The sequence below is a fragment of the Nyctereutes procyonoides genome, unplaced genomic scaffold, assembly GCF_905146905.1.
Source record: "Nyctereutes procyonoides isolate TBG_1078 unplaced genomic scaffold, NYPRO_anot_genome, whole genome shotgun sequence".
NCBI classification, from domain to species: Eukaryota; Metazoa; Chordata; class Mammalia; order Carnivora; family Canidae; genus Nyctereutes; species Nyctereutes procyonoides.
The window spans coordinates 11,685,184-11,700,137 of record NW_026575126.1 but is presented as its reverse complement, the minus strand read 5'-3'; positions in this window follow the sequence as shown (position 1 = coordinate 11,700,137).

Here is a 14,954-nt window from a genome sequence, read left to right as displayed (position 1 = left end):
AATGAACGCTGTGGTAGACATCTTTTTAAGTTATAGATATAACCACATTAGAGTGTAATTTTGCCCTCAAAGTAAAAATAACAGAAGTAAAAGTGAGAATGACTAAATTGAACTAGTCCTTAATAGCTTTGTCAGAGGCCAGTAAATTCCTCACCAATTACTCTATTGTCTGATGCTTCATTGCTCCTGTTAGCTGGTCTGTTTGAAGTCAATGTTCATTCTATTCTGTAATTTTCCAATTTGTTTTTAAGTCTTTATATCTTCAATTATCTTTCAATAGTCATTTCTTACCTGCCCTTTACTTTTTGTTGAATGACTTCTTAAAAGCAAAATAATAGTGAACTTCATATATCATAACATGCTCTGAGAAATTTACTGAAGAGACAAGAAAAGGCAGTGAAGGCCTGGGGGTGAGGAGTGTGCAGTATAGGAGGGGTAAAAGAGGGAAGATGTTTAATTCATTCAACAAATATTTACTGAGTGCCTGTTCTATGCGGGGCACAGTGTAGAGTCTAGACAATTCAAGGTCAGACAAAAATATGAAATATTCATCAGACAGGTATCAACAGAATTAAGAATTTTTAAAATTTCATCCCCCATCCCAGTCAGTTTATACTCTAGAATGATTTGATATTTTGAGAGTGATGATTTCATGTGTAAATTGTTTGTCTTATCCATTTTGCTCTGTTTTTACAGCAGTTCACCTTTTCTATCTTGACAATGCTGCCAACCTTCCTGAAATCGTACAATATTTTATGGGCCAGGACAAAAACCACTTGATATGAGTCTGTCACATAAAATTTAAGGTAAATTTAGTTACCTTAAATCAAAGTAGTAACTGTTCAAAAGTCCATTTAAAGGATGGGTTTGACCAATGGTTGGTAAACTATAGCCTGTGGGCCAAATCGGTCCTATCACATATTTTTGTAAGTAAAGTTTTATTGGGACACAGCTACACTTATTCACTTACATTTTGTCTATGATGACTGCTTTCATGCTCTAGCAGCAAAGTTGAGTAGTTGCAACAGGGACTGTGTGGCCTGCAAAGCTGAAAATATTTACTACCTGGTCCTTTATAGAATAGCATAGATAACCCTTGGTAGTCTGAGTAAGAGCAAAATGATGGCTCACTAAAAAAATACATTTAACATCTCCCTTTGAATATAATTTTGTTCCTATATTTGAATGTGATGAGGATACTATTCTGGAAATTTTTATCCAATAAAAATAATATCCTCCTCATTAAAGATCTAAATCAGTAGCATTTGGAATTCCATTTCACTGCTGTTGTTTTGTTCAGCGTTATGTATAGATGTGAAAAACTGGAATGTCTAAATTTTATGTCTAAGTGTTTCTATTCTATGCTGGGAATATAGGGCTTGTCTCTGGGGGTAGTATACTTTAGTACATTTTGTAGGCAGGCTCCAAGGTGATCTATTTCCTGATATCCACTTTCCTGTGTAGTCCGATCTTACACAGAATAGGGCTGACTTGTGTAATCAATAGGACATTGTGGAAATTATGGAGTGTGACTTCTGTGTCTAGGTCATAAAAGGCATTGTGATTTCTGTCTTGTTCTGAAAGAACCAGCTATTATGCCTAGAGGACACTCAAGCAGATCCCTGGAAATGTCCATGTGACAAGGAAGTGAACCACCTGCCAACAGCTGATGGGGAAACTGAGGCACTCCATGAACATCCAGGGAGTGAGCCATCTTAAAAGCATACCCTCAAGTCCGAGTTGAGCCTTTGATGATGGCAGCTTCTTCTGACATCTCCACCACAACCTCCTAAGAGACCTGGAGCTAGAACCATTTAAGTCACTCCTGAATTCCTGACCCCCAGAACTATGAGATAATAAATGTTTACTCTTTTGAAGCCACTAATTTTGGGGTAATTCGTTATGCAGCAACAGATGACTAACGTGGTGGGGGTGCCTGGGTCGCTCACTTGGATAAGCGTTCCACTCTTGATTTTGGCTCAGGTCATGATCTCAAGGTCATGATTTCAAGCCCCACTTGGGCTCTGTACTCAGCAGGGAGTCTGCTTGAGATTCTCTCATTCTCTCCCTCTCTCTTGGCCCCTCACTCTTGCTTGTGCACGTGTGCATACTCAAGTGTGCACTCTGTCCCTCTCTCTAAAATAAATAAATCTTTTTTTTTTTTTTTTTTTAAAGATGACTAACAGGGATCCCTGGGTGGCGCAGCGGTTTAGCGCCTGCCTTTGGCCCAGGGCGCGATCCTGGAGACCCGGGCTCGAATCCCACGTCGGGCTCCCGGTGCATGGAGCCTGCTTCTCCCTCTCCCTCTGCCTATGTCTGTCTGTCTCTCTCTCTCTCTCTCTCTCTCTCTCTCTCTGTGTGTGTGTGTGTGACTATCATAAATAAATAAAAATTAAAAAAAAAAAGAAAGAAAAGATCCTTTAAAAAAATAAATAAATAAAGATGACTAACATGGTGTATGCAAATGTGGACTCTGAAGTCACACAACTTGTGTTTGAACCCTGGATCAACTTGCTAGATGCATTGCTAGATGCATGACCTTGGGCAGATTATTAATTCTATTACTTAGCTTTCTCATCTAGAAAAATAGGGGTATAATTACCTCTATGTCATAGAATTGTTGTGAAGAATTCAATGAGGTAATGAGTGAAAAGACTTCCTAGGAGGTAGTAATTGTTGCATAAATGTTAGCAATTATTTGCTTTTAATTAGCATTAGAATGGACTCCAAGTATCCACCTAAGAATTCTTTCAAACTTCTTTTTGTTTTTTGACAACGAAATGAATTCATAGTGGAATTTTAGTGGACTTTTATCCTCCATCCTAGAGTTTATACAACTTAGAACACATCAACTAGATATGGGAGGTCAGTAAAGCAAGTATATTAAAAAAAAGACTATTGTCATTATATTGGAAGACAAGATATATATTAATTTTGCATGATATATATTAGTTTTATATTACGTATAAAAGCAATAGAGGATGAAGAACAGTTTGGTACCTGAGAAAACAGGTAAAATTATAGAGCCTGACCCCAGCCACAAATTTTAAAAAAACACACCGACAAATGTAATTTTGGGTCTAATTTGCTAAAGCCTAAACCACACATCGTGTTTTTTTGGTGAAAATAAAAGATAAATAGCAAAATAATACGGTGCTTTGCAGGTTGTTTGAGTTATCTAACCCCTCTTTAATCCAAGGGATTATTGAACAAAACCGATGTTCATTCAAAAACACTTATGAAATCTGTTGTGGATTACCAATATCATCAGTTAAACCTGTTTCAAATTTATTGCTTTCATTCAGGTTAAATAATAAAAGGGTCCATTTGTCCCACCACATGTATATACACGAATTTAGCTTTCATCATTCCCTACAAGTTTAATCCAGTGATTTATGTTTTTTAACGCATATTCAAGGAATCTGTTGAAGAAACTCATCCAGACAGACAGAAGAGCTAGGTGGGATTAATAGGGTGTATTCAGGATTTAAAGCTGGTTGATTCAGTTCAGAGTAAGTTAAAAAGAGAAAAAGAATAGAACACTGTAACCCTCCTTGAGGTTCTAATCATCTTAATGACTTTAGTAAAAAAGAACAGGCTAAGGTCAAGAAAGTTCAGAGACAATGAACCCTGTTTCTAGAAATACATTACACGAAGAAAAGCCATTGCTTCAGCTGTTCTTTTTTTAGCAGTGAAAAACACCGCTATAGTTTTCTTAGATAAAATTTGCCTTCTATTTAAGTCATCATATTAATGGTTAAATTTGAGGTTTCAGAATTCTTGATTTTCTTTGTGAAACCATTATATTTCACTTAACACCACAATCAGCAGTGAAGACTAGGGAAAAATTGGGCACACTAACTTTTTATTTATTTTTTTTAATGTTTTATAGCAAGGCAATGTATTACTTTGAGATCCTCAGATAGCAACTGCTCAGATACAAAAAAAAAATCTGACTTATCCTATTATTGATGACTTTGAACATTTAGAAACATTCAGTTTAAGGTCTACAAGAACAAAATATTGGAATATGAGGAGGAAAAATCCACCCCCCCATCTCCAGTAGAGTAAAGCCCATTCCACTCTCTTGGGCATTTTGTTTCAGTGACATTCTAATCTTTATACACATTAAGAACTTTCTTTGGTAATATTGTTTCATTAGTGTAAAAATGCATTTTAACAAATATGCTCTTTCCCATTAACTGCTTTCCAAACACAGAGGACAAATGGAGACTTGATAAGCATATTTTAATGCTTCATTGAACCCGGTATGTATTTCCAAGTCTCATTTTGTTATAACTTTCATAGTTTAATGGAACACCTTGGGCCATGAAGTATTTTGTGTTCATTAACTTTTAAAAAGGGAGAGAGATGCTATCTAATTATCAGCATTTGGGCCAGAATATCAAGTGCACTTCATATTTTTCTGATTCTACCCATGACATAGACCATACCTAGGGACATGGCAAATGAGAAGTAGAATTCAGGGCTGTCCAACTGGACTTGGTGCAATGGTGGAGATGTGCTATACCTGTGCTGTCCCAAACTGCAGCTACTACGTGTGGCTATTGCATACTTTAAGTGTGGTTGGTACAAGGGAGGTACTAGATTTTTAATTTTACTTATACTAATTTGTTTACATTTAAATAACCACACGTTGCTAGTGGCTACCACGTGGAACAGTACAGGGCTAGATCATTTATGACCAGCTCTTCAAAAAGAACAGCCATTTCCACAACAATTGTTTATCTTAATTCATAGCTCTGGCCACTCTTATTCCTACATAAATAATGTCTAAAAGGATCAACCTTTGTGTTATTTTAATTTTTTTTCTATTTTAACTTTTGGGGGGTTGTTTTTAAATACTATAGATTTAAATTTGCTAGAGAATATCTGTTCTTTGCAGTATTTAGCATCTACAGATTTATTTAACTGCTTTCTACAAAAAGTTGAGCTGTTCAGATAAAATAAATTTAATTGTTTCAAATTTATCATTTATCAATATAACTGGATTTCTGTCTTGTTCAATACCATGATTAGTTTAAAATTTCTTCAAACAAGTCACAAGAATTATCTTCAGAATAAATAAAATGCTATTAGATATTAAAAAGTAAAACATTTCAGCTTTGTCTCAGCCAAAATATGCCTGGAAATACCTAATATCATATGATTTAAATATGCTTACATGATGACTTGAGTTCAAGTAAATTTGTGGAATGAAAGAAAAGAACAAATACAAAATTTGCAACAGACTCCTGCATTTTTATAATTGGCTGGCGTTTGACTCCTTATGTTAATATACACTTTATCCTTTTACTCTAGTTGTAAAATTACTAAATCATCGTTTTATCTTTTGTTTTTGGTTTCTGCAATGTCTTTACAAGATATGTAATAATCTTTACAAGATTGTGAGCGAGTCACTTAATTTAAGGTCTTTTGTTTGATTCCAGTTAAATGGGTAATGCCATTATTATCTGCTGGTAAGTTATTTTAAAACTATGTGATTGACCAAAGCCAGTTAGGAATAACATGCTTGTGGGAATAGGAATACTTTTTAAGTTTGTTGAAATACCCTGAAATTTCCTTCCTCATATAATTCTCTGTATGCAAAATCTTTTTTGTTTGTTTTTTTGAATTTTTATATGCAACCAAATCCACAGAGTATGCAGTATTTCAGTACTCTAAATTCCTTATTTTTCTTTCTCAATTTTTGTTCTCTGCAGATAAGCCCTCCATGTACCCCATAAAGAGCTGCGGTATCTTGCCTATTCCAGCCCCAAATCTATTCTACACTGTCAATCACATCACCTCCCAAGGTACTTCACTGCACACAAATCAAGTTTGAGTCAAGTCTACTTCTAATCAATAGATCCTTATAGATTGTTTTAGTATACCTAAATCACTTCCCAGAAAATATCTCGCCATCTCATTTCTAATGGGAAAACATTAGATGAGATTTCAATCTGGGCCACTAAAGAAGAAAGGCTAATGTACTCTTCTGGTCCATCAGGGGCCTAAGCTCCATGTAGTTCTTACATGAAATGGGAAAATGTTTTCTCTCAAGTCAAAGACACACACACAATGGGAACATTTTAACGGGGACCAGTGTAGAACTAAAGAAAATGGCTGAAGGAAGTGCACGCTGCCAGATTGTTTCGACACTGTAGAAAGTTTATACGTTGCCTTGAAATCTCTGCAGTGTGGTCCGGCAAGCAAGTTCTAAAAACACAAGTGCCTCTGAAGCAAAAAATGCCTGGAAATCTTTTTTTTTTTTTTTTTTTCTCTTTAGTATATCAACAGCAAATGTGGCTACTAATGGTACTTTGAATACAGTAAAAACACAGTCCATTTATTATCCATATTCCACAGATATTTATTGCTCTAATAAGACAGTTAAATAGTATGCTAAACAGCTGTTCTTAACGATCTGTCCTGTTCTGTAGCCAAGGGGAGTACCGACAAAATTTGTATTTATATGTTGTACTTTCCAGTTAAGAAAATCATCTCATATAGATCATCTTACTTAATCTTCGTAGGAGCACTGTGGGAGTTAGTATATCCTTGACCACAGTCTGGAAACTGAGGCTCTGATAGGTAAAGGAGTTGCCTGTGTTCAAACAGCTGGCATATTAGAGATGTATCTTTAAACACGGACAGAAGGTTCCAGAAGCTGCCCTCTTCTCATTGTAATATATGAAGAAATGGTGACTTATATTTACCATTTTATTTTTCTGATATTTTAAATGAATATTTAGTTCTGGGGGAAATAAAAGAATTTTGGTCTATGTGACTCCTAGGCAGCCCTACACTGTTTCTCAGACTATGCTGGAGGCTGGTATGCTGCAATCGGCATAATGTTAAACTCTGTGTGATTTAGGATGGAAGCTACCGAAGGACATTCACTTCAGGAGTTTTGCTACAGTTAGATGTAGACCAGGGTCAACTGAAACTTTAGTTTTCCGTATCCTCCAAGAACACTTTCTTGACTATGATTGGCCACTTCTAAGATGGCCCCAAGTGATACCCTCCTCCTAGTGTTTATGCAAAATCCCCTCCCCTGGAGTATGAGGAGGGACTTAGTGACTTGCTTCTTATGAATAAAATATGGGAAATGGGATGGTGTGTCACTTCTGGGGTGAGTTTACAAAAAGACTGACTTCTGTTTTACTGGCCCTCTGTTGCTTTTCTGCTTGCTCATCCTGATGGAAGCCAGTTGCCATTCTCCAGGCTGCCCTATGGGAGGCTTATGTGGCAAGGAACTGGAGGAAGCTCCAGCCAATGGCTACTGAGACACTGAGGCCACTAGTTCAACAACACATGAGGAACTGAATCTTGTCACCAACCATCTGAGTGAGCCTCTAATCTATCCTTGAGGTGACTGCAGCCCTGGTGATCACTCTGATTGTTGTCTTGTTGAGGATCTGATCCAGAGGATCCAGGTAAGCTGTGCCCCAATTTCTGACCCACAGAGACTATGAGATAAAGTATTTGTTGCCTCAAACTTCTAGGTTTTGGAAGTAATTGGTTGGTTACATAGAAATATGTAACAGATATATTGACTAATAGAATTCATTTCCCACTGTGGACACAATGCCCATTCCACTGTCCAGAATTAATTTTGGAAACGGATTTGATGTCAGTAACTGTGAAAACCACACAGTGGATAAAATCATTGCTTTGGGATTAGAAACATCTGGGCTGTGTCTGGATTTGCCATTTACTACCCTAAGACACCGGAGAAGTTGTCTAATATCTCTGATCCTCCCTCTCCTCATTTGTAAAACTGTCTATACTATCTACTTCATAGGTACTTTTTAAAGCAAGATCATGAAAACAAAACAAAAATGTTTAGCATCTAGTAGGAACCCAGAAAGTATTAGCTATTTTATAACAATTATTCCTTAATTTGAATTTAAATATATTAGCTACATCTACCCATTTGGTTTTACATTCCTAGCATTCTTATTCCTGTTGCAAGGATCAATCAATAGCATTTTGTAAATACCAATGAACAAACTATAAGCCATTCCTTTGGATAGGAGGAACCTATGTAATAAAAAAACTCCCACTAAAAATGTAAATAATAGTGTACTAAACACCAGGAGGATGCCAAGGAAGTACAATAAAAACATTCTAAAATATTTTGCAAGACCCAAAATAATGTAAGTGCATGATAATAACTGGCATGTAATGTCTTAAAATAGAAGCCAAGCTACAATGATTTTCATTAGATGCTTCTCAAATCCTATGGGTGACATGAACCCATTTCCTCTGTCACATTTCTGAAGAGATAATTGCAGGAAATACTGTAAACAGCTTAACATTCACAGGTCATATTGAGAAATGTTTATAGATATTGACAGCTAAATACAACATATCACAGCGTCCTGCACAATGTGGCATTTACCTAACAATGAACTTCCACAAATCAAAGTCAAAAAGTCAAGCTTTGCTTTGGTAAAAAGAGATATAGAAATATTTGTTGAATGGATGAATGAATGAATGAATGAATGAATAATGAATGAAATGCTTCCTAGAATTATAGGTTTGTTTGAAATATTATAGAAATGATAGAAATAATATTAATGAAAAAATTTATTTTTCTTTCATAATATTAAATTTTAAGGCATTAACCACTTGGATTTAGAAATTAAACAATAATTAACTCAGGACAAGAAAAACAATTCTTTCAACAATCTACTAGACAGACAGTAAATATAAAAAAAAATCTCCTAAGATTCACAGAATTACTGTATCAAATATTTTTTAAAAAACTGCAAAACTTGGGGCACCCAGCTAGTTCCATGGATGTGATGTGCAGCTCTCGATTTTGGGATTGTGAGTTTGAGCCCCACATTGGGTGTAGATATTAAAAGTAAAATCAAGGCCGCCCCGGTGGCTCAGCGGTTTAGTGCTGCCTTCAGCCCCCGGTGTGATCCTGGAGACCCAGGGTCGAGTCCCACGTCAGGCTCCCTGCATGGAGCCTGCTTCTCCCTCTGCCTGTGTCTCTGCTTCTCTCTCTCTCTCTCTCTCTCTCTCTCTCTGTGTGTGTGTGTGTCTCTCATGAATAAATAAAATCTTTAAAAAAATAAAAAAATAAAAATAAAAATAAAATCAAACAAACAAAAAAAGGGGGCGCCTGGGTGGCACAGTCCGTTAAGCATCTGGCTCTTGGTTTCTGCTCAGGTTGTGATCTCAGGGCTGTGAGATCAAGCTCCAACTTGAGTTCTGTACTTAGAAGTCTGATTAGGATTCTCTTTCCCTCTACCCTCTGCTCCTCCCTCTCATGCTCTCTCTCTCTAAAATAGATAAATAAATCTTAAAAAAAAAACAAACAAAAACTGAACAACTCATATAGTTCACATAAAATTAAAAATGAAATTTGCTAAACTCTTAGATAGAAATGTCTACTAGGAAATAGAGCAAATTAACAAAGTCTCTATATAAATTATATTTCCTACCTGACAGTGTGTAATTTAATATTTGGGGTTAAGTGGAAGCAAATAAAATGTACTTACATTTATTGAGCATGAGAAAAAATTAAGTGTATATATAGAGAAATGTTTGCATTAGGAAAAAAGAATTAACTTCTCAATCTTCGTATGTTAGTTATTTAGTGCACTAAACATACACAGTCTGGGTGTAATTGTTACCTAGTCTTTTAATGAAAATATGTGTGGGTGGAGTGGATATATATATGCATACTTGAGAATGTATATGCAGAAAAAAGTTATTGGTATTTCTAATTGAATTACTTTTCTTACCTCCCTAAGTGCCTCATGAATTTTAAATTACTATATATTTTATCTAAATACCCCCTCCGAAAGGTTCCCCAATCTCCTCACATTTGTCCTATGTATTCATTATTTATTAAATTGTACCTTTTTTTTAAATTTTTATTTATTTATGATAGTCACAGAGAGAGAGAGAGAGAGAGAGGCAGAGACATAGGCAGAGGGAGAAGCAGGCTCCATGCACCGGGAGCCCGATGTGGGATTCAATCCTGGGCCTCCAGGATCGCGCCCTGGGCCAAAGGCAGGCGCCAAACCGCTGCGCCACCCAGGGATCCCAAATTGTACCTTTTTTCACAACCAGAATTACATACTGATAATTGTGAATGTTGATTACCTTCCTTGGAAAGCCATTTATGTACTTATTCTTGTACCTGGTAAACAACAAATATATATATATATATATATTTTAATATTTTATTTTTATTTATTCATGAGAGACACAGAATGAGAGAAGCAGAGATATAGGCAGAGGGAGAAGCAGGCTCCCCGCAGAGAGCCCGATGTGGGACTCAATCCCAGGACCCCAGGATCACGACCTGAGCTGAAGGCAGACGCTCAACCGCTGAGCCACCCAGGTGTCCCAAAGACTGTATATTTTAACAGCTATTTTAGCTTCTTCAAAAAAGATTTGAATCAGGAGTGTTTTTATATGAGTGATGCAAACTTTTGTATTTTGTGATTTTCCCAGAAAAGCATGAAGTTTGGCTGAACATAACAAAACAAAGCAAAATCTTGCTTTGCTAAGCTCTGTATGGTCTTTGACCATATTAAAACTAGGCCAGGATACAGAATGTTAACTGTTTCGTGGAAATCCTCAGACCAAAGTAATATTGGTGCAAAGTGAAAATTCTTATTGGATTTAAACAGAAAGAAAAAATGGCAAGAAGGGAAAGGATTTTTTTAAAAAATGAGAAATTTTGCAATTCATGTTTGTTTAGCACTTCTTATGGGTCAGGTACTATGCCAGCTCCCTGGATTATATCAGTGAATAAAATCAGCAAAAATCTCCACCCTCCTTAGGCTTACATTCTCATGGGGGGACGGGCACTTGGGTGAAGGGAGAGAGACAGTAAATAACAAACATAACAAATAAGCTATATAATATGTTAAAAAGTGATATGTGCTAAAGATAAAAGAAAAGTAGAGCCAGGGAAGGGAAAATGTGTATGGAGGCAGGGTTATCTGGGAAGCTGAAAAGGTGACATTTGAGCAAAGACTTGAAGGAAGAAGGAAATGATCCCAACAAATCTTTGAAGAAAATGAATCTAAAGCAGAGAGAATCACTTCAGTGAAAGCCCTAAGGCAAGATTGTGTGTGATACACTCAAGGGACAGCAAGAAGATGAATGTGGCTGCAACAGAGGCAGGAAAGATGGGGAGAAGGGAAATGGGTTGGTGAGTAATGTGTCTAGGGGACGGGGTGGTGGTACAGCGCATCAAGAGACCTGTGGGCCATTGTGAAGACTGACTGACTCCCGATTGATCAAATTTCTTGTGCTTGCCTCTTTTTCCTCTGCCTTTTCCTCCTTCACCAAGGTCAACTTTGGTGCCTGGCATTTTTTCTTTTTAAAGATTTTATTTATTTATTCATGAGAGACACACAGAGAAAGGCAGAGACATAGGCAGAGGGAGAAGCAGCCTCCCCACAGCGTCCCTGAAGGGAACCCGATGCGGGACTCGATCCCAGGACCCTGGGATCACGACCTGAGCCAAAGGCAGAAGCTTAACCACTGAGCCACCCAGCCGTCCCCTGCCCAGCATTTATTTACCGAATGCTTGTCTTGATTTGAACAATAATAGGATTCTAAAGTTTCAGGAATGTGTTTCCACAATTTTCTTCTTCTCATCATTTCTCTTCAATCCAAAAATATGTATTGGGTTCCTAATGTGTGCAAAAGTATGTGTCAGGCACATTTGCAAAATAGAAGCTGTCGTCTACAGCCTCTTGACAGAATCTGGTCCTGCAGACCAGTATCAAGCACGACACAATACTCAGCGTTTTATTTATTAATTTTTAAAGGATTATTTATTTATTTATTCATGAGAGATAGAGAGAGAGAGAGAGAGGCGCAGAGGGAGAAGCAGGCTCCATGCAGGGAGCCCGACGTGGGACTCGATCCCAGGACTCCAGGATCATGCCCTGGGCTGAAGGCAGGCACTAAACCGCCGAGCCACCCGTGAATCCCTACTCAGCGTTTTAGATGTGTTAACTCACTCAGGCCTCCCAGCAACCTATAAAACGGATGCTGTTATTTTTTCCCTTTTTTTTTTTTTAAAGATTTTATTTATTTATTCATGAGAGACACGGAGAGAAAGGCAGAGACACAGGCAGAGAGGATAAGCAGGCTCCATGCAAGGAGCCCGATGTGGGACTTGATCCCAGGTCTCCAGGATCATGCCTTGAGCCAAAGGCAGATGCTCAACCACTGAGCCACCCAGGTGTCCCTATTTTTTCCCTTTTAAAGGTGAGAAAAATGAAGCATGGGACGATTAAATAACTTATCCAAGATATGTAGACAGCGAGCTACAGAACTAAAACTTGAACTCGGGTGTTTTTTGACTCCACAGTTTGGGTTCTTGACTGTTCACAGTGCAGCCTTCTATTGTCATGATCCTTCACAATACTCAGACTCTTTGAGATGTTTTCTTTATCCACTTGTTCATTCACCAAGTATTTATGACCATTCTCCTGTCTTCTCAGTGCTGTGCGGCACCGTGGAGACAGGGCCGCCGCAGGCCTCTATGATATCTTCGTGTGAATTAGAAAAATGTGTCTGTTTCTGAAGGCAGGAATAGCCTTTACTTTCTTCTGGTGGAAAGTTCCTGTAATATTCTGATCTTTGAAGAGCAAGACATCTGACTGCCATTGTTGGAAAATGGTCATAATAAATGCACAAATTTGTTTGCAGGTGCAAAAGTAGAATATATATGAAAGCCAAAATAGTAAAGGTATTTATGATGTCAATAGCATCCCTTAGATGTGGGGATGCCCTTGTGAAGTGCACAACATGAAGTGCTGTACATGACTCCGCGATACGAGCCACATAAAAGAAAACATTGCTCCCTGGACATGAAAAATACAACACTCATAGTAGGTCAGAAAACTCATTTATTTTCTGTGAGACCTTCTGGGGCTTCCTTGATAGACTCTTTCAAAAACTTCCAAATGAACGTAAATAACTCAGCAATGTTGAAAATTAGTATTTGAACGGTAATAAGACACCAAAGTTTTAGGGAGCATATTCTTGCCATTCTTTTAGGATCATCTCTTATTTTTATCGATTCTATTCAGTTAAAAAACAAACAAACAAACAAACATGTGCTGAATTCTGACCAAATACAAAATTGCACGGCAGGCATATTTCTAAAAATATGGACCGTAGCCTGTTGGGCATAGACCATGTACTGTGAGGCGCTAGAGCACTATTGAACTGTACACGAGGCGAACTTTTTATAGTATTTATATCCATCACAACTGACATTAGTCAGTTACCTACTTAGAAGAGGATTTTCTCTCATCAGGATCAGAGCATGCCTGTGCCATTACTTTTATATTAATTAGCACTTATCCTCAAAAGATTTTAAGGTATGACTGGTTATTAATTGCATCTTCACAAATAATAGAAAAGGAGGTTTGGGGAGGCTAATAGTAGGGCCGGGTTCAGTCAGGAGTTTCTGACTCCAAAGCCCACCATGCCAGGCTGCCTCCCAGCACATGGTGGGAGGATGACCTACTCCCGAGCCCCTTGAAGGTTGATAGAAAAATCAGAGGCGATGGTTACGGAAGAGAACACGCAGCCAGAATGATGGACTCGTGACCCTACCTGTGCCAGATTCCAGCCTGCTTACGTCTACCCAGACCAGGCACAGCTCCCATTGTTTAGCAGCCAATTCGAATGACTAAACTCTGAACTATAATTTCAGATATATGCAAAATGGTTCCAGAATTTGCTTCAGGGGTCATTAGATCCCGTTCCTTCTCCATGTATACTGCTTCTAATCTTAGATACTGTTCTTCTGAAAGGGTAATTTGAAGATATCAGGGGGTATGAAATAAGAACAACAAGCACCTATTGAAAGTTAACCGGGTGCCAGATACTACCGTGAGAGCTTTGTTCTAGTCTCATTTAAGAAGTGAGAATCAGGATTTTTGTTTTGTTTTGTTTTTTTGTTTTTTTTCCTGAGAACAAATATTAAGAGCTTAGACTCAACTTGGAAATATATCTGGGGCTGAAAGTTTAGGTAAAGGAATGAGTATAAATGAATTTTTCTACCTCAAAGCCTCCCATGTAGCAACGTGGCCCTGACGGCATTGTCAACAACCCAGCGGATGAGACATTTCAGCCACTTAGGAAAGTTGTTATAGCTTCATATAATTCCTTCTTCATTCAAATGACCATTTATTTATTTATTATTTTTACTTACCCATGTAGTCTCTAAATGACTAGTTTGAGAAAGAAACTCTTGGGGATATCATCACAAAGAAAGTAAGACTTTCTCGAAGCTGATAAAAATCATTTTTACAATTTTTTTTATTAGTTTCTTTTCTTTAAAAAAAAAAAATCTGTGTCTATGCTGTTTCCCCTACCCTATCGTAAGCCCCTCAAGAACGGGAGCTAGGTTTTTCTACTTCTTTGAGATTTTTAGTGTTTACCCTTCCACTTGGCTCACGGAAGAGACTTCATTCATTTACTAACTAACTGATGATTTTTCGAGCACCTACTGTATGTCAGGCAGTGGACTTGGGTGAGGGAGTACGATGGCAAACTGGGTGTAGTTCTTACAAAATTGTCACTGTTGGAGAGAAGCCAGATAATAAATAGGCAATTTCATGAGGTACAAATACAGTTTAGGGCGATATAGGGGTGCTCACCGGAATAGGGGGATACTGAACTCAATCTAAGCTGGCCAGGAAGAACTTTCCAGAGAAGGTGACAAATATTCTGAGGTCATAAAGAGAGTGATAGTTAAGAGGGGAAGGGGCAGGACAGGTGAAGTTTACCAGAGGAGCCAAGGCCTTGAACCCACCAGCAAGGGTTCTTGCTGGAACTCACAGTATCTCATCATGGTTAGATGGTGAGATCTCACCTGAGGAGAGTGGGGTGGCCAGCAGGAGACAGCTCACAAAAGGAACTCCACCAATGTTTGTTTCTGATGCTCC